The sequence below is a fragment of the Odocoileus virginianus genome, chromosome 23 (genome assembly GCF_023699985.2).
Source record: "Odocoileus virginianus isolate 20LAN1187 ecotype Illinois chromosome 23, Ovbor_1.2, whole genome shotgun sequence".
Classification (NCBI taxonomy): domain Eukaryota; kingdom Metazoa; phylum Chordata; class Mammalia; order Artiodactyla; family Cervidae; genus Odocoileus; species Odocoileus virginianus.
Genome location: NC_069696.1, coordinates 6,852,210 through 6,854,973, shown reverse-complemented (window position 1 = coordinate 6,854,973; position 2,764 = coordinate 6,852,210).

Here is a 2,764-nt window from a genome sequence, read left to right as displayed (position 1 = left end):
CCTGCCTGCCTGCATTAGGGGGTCAGAGCTTCAGGAGCCACCCAGCAGGGACTGCTCCCTGCAGATGTGGCTCCCTTTCTGGTCAAGGTCAAGGGACATGGTGCAATGTCATATTTAAAAGTGGGAACTCTCTGGCTTGAAGCGGTTCCTAACGGCCAAATTTGGGACAATTTGAGCATCAGAAGAAATAACAGTAAACATGGGTTATGACCTGCTGAACAAGAGAAGAATCCATGAGTCCATATAATACGAATAAATAAATAAAGAGAAGAGAAAGCTCCACCTTCAAGTAAAAAGAAAGATAGGGACTTCCCTGGTGGTCCAGTGGCTAAGATTCCACACTCAATGCTGGGGCCTATATTTGATCCCTGGTCAGGGAACTAAAGCCTACGTACATGCTGCAACTAAGAGTTCACATGCCACAACTTAAAAAAAATCCTATATGCTTCAACTAAAACCTGGCGTAGCCAAACAAATACATAAACAAAATATTAAAAAACAAAACACTGACGTGTTCAGAGGTAAGAGGCATCTGTCTGCAATTTACTGTCATATGGAGTGGGAGGGTGGATTATAGATAAAATGTGATAAAATATTAACAACTGAGGAATCTGGGTGAAGAGCATATAGAAATTAGATATTGTTCCTGCAATTTTTGTTTTAATTAAAAAAGTAGGATTTTGTTTCTTTGCTTGTTCTAAGTAGGGGCTAAGTAGGGGCTCTCAAGTCAGCCTACAAGCTCAAATCCCAGCCTCACCCCTCGCCCCTCCCCCCACAACTGAGTGACTTAACCACTCTCTGCCTCCTTTTTAAACTGGGTTCACTGTTGATAATAGTGCTTGCTCTGTGGCTTATGAAACAATTTATTGGGTTTGCCCTGAGAAGCATTGGGTGCAGTGCCTAGTACACAATAAGAGATCAGTAAATAAATACTGGGTTAGAGAGAGATGAGTCCTCCCGAGTCCCCTAGGACACTCCCTCTGAGAAACCTGCTTCTCCCCTAGATGAGTGATGCAAAGCCAGTGGGGACCCCACCCTGCCCGGAGACCCCTCCTCCTGTCAACAGGGAGGAACCTTGTGGCCTGTGCCCAGGGAGGGAGCCGCCCTTTGCCAGCAAGGTCCAGCAGACCTTCAACCGGCCCAGCTAGTCTCTGTTCACCTGCCTGAGGGTCCAAAATACCAAATAGCACTGCACCAGGTCCCGGCGGGGCCCTGGCCCACAGTGGGTGCTGTGCCTAATAGTGGTTGCTCAGTAACCAAGCTTGACCCAAGCCAGGGGCTGCAGCTCGGAACTCACCCCTGGCTGCCCCCAGAGTGGGGCATTCCTTCCTCCCAGCCTCAGTCTTTCCCACCTGCAGAGTGAGAGTGTAGAATCAGGTCAGTGGTTTTTCAACAACCTCAAACCACAGTGAACTTTCTTCAAATGAAATTTGACTCTGCAGTGTGTCCTGCCTTGTAAACCATCAGAAGCCAGGCTGCCACGGAGGAGACCTGGGCTGGTTTTAAGTTTTCCCTTCTTGGGTGTTTTCTGGAGACCCTTCTTGCCCTGAGATTTGATTTCCAGGCCCCCATGAGCTCCTGCCCCTGGACCCTCGGGCTTTCCCTGCTTTGATTTGCAGGGTGGCCCCATCAGTTGGGCCAGGTCCCACATTTCTCATGGATCCCTCTACCTGGTGGGAGTAATCATCAGAGGCATCCCTTTCAGCACCTTCAGGCACCTTATCTTGTCCCAGCTCCTCCACCCATCACATACACCATGTGTGCGTGTATGTATGCTCGGTCGCTCAGTTGTGTCCAACTCTTTGTGACTGCATGGACTGTAGCCCACCAGGCTCCTCTGTCCATGGAATTATCCTGGCAAGAATACTGGAGTGGATTGCCATTTCTTCCTCCAGAGGGTCTTCCTGACCTAGGGATCCAACCCAAGTCTCCTGCATCTCCCGCATTGGCAGGAGAATTCTTTACCACTGAGCCACCTGGGAAGCACCTCAGATGCCTTCTACCAGTTTCTTACTACTGCTTATCACTTCTTTTTCTTCTTCTTCTTAAAATATTTATTTGGCTGTGCCAGGTCTTAGTCGTGGCATTTGGAATCTAGTTCTGAACTGGGAACTAGTTCCCAGACCAGGGATCAAACCCTGGGCCCCCTTCATTGAGAGTGTGCAGTCTTAGCCACTGGACCCCCAGGGAAGTCCCATTGCTTATTACTTCTGACTCTACTTATGTCTATTATGTTTATGAAATGCTTCCTTTGAGCCAGACACTGTGCTAAATGCCTAAGACCTATTTATATAATATATATTTTCCCAGAGAATATCTCTTCTTCCACTGCTAAACAAACCAATCATCAAAAAAATTTTCTGTACTTTTATCACATTTTAGTGTCTTCATAACTTCAATGTCTCTTTCTTACAGTATCCTTCTCCAATGAGGTGGAATGTGATACAGAAATGATCAGCCCCATCAGGTTTATGGGTTCACCAAATGCCTTGGGAGTCCCCCCATTGCCGGGTATGGTGTGCCTGTTCCCCTTAACCCCCTCTCCCCATCTTAGAAGTTAGGTATTATCATTGCTATGTTGCAGGTGAGGAAATTGTTGTTGTTTTTTTTTTTTCCATTTATTTTTATTAGTTGGAGGCTAATTACTTTACATCATTACAGTAGTTTTTGTTATACATTGAAATGAATTAGCCATGGATTTACATGTATTCCCCGTCCCAGTCCCCCCTCCCACCTCCCTCTCCACCTGATCCCTCTGGGTCTT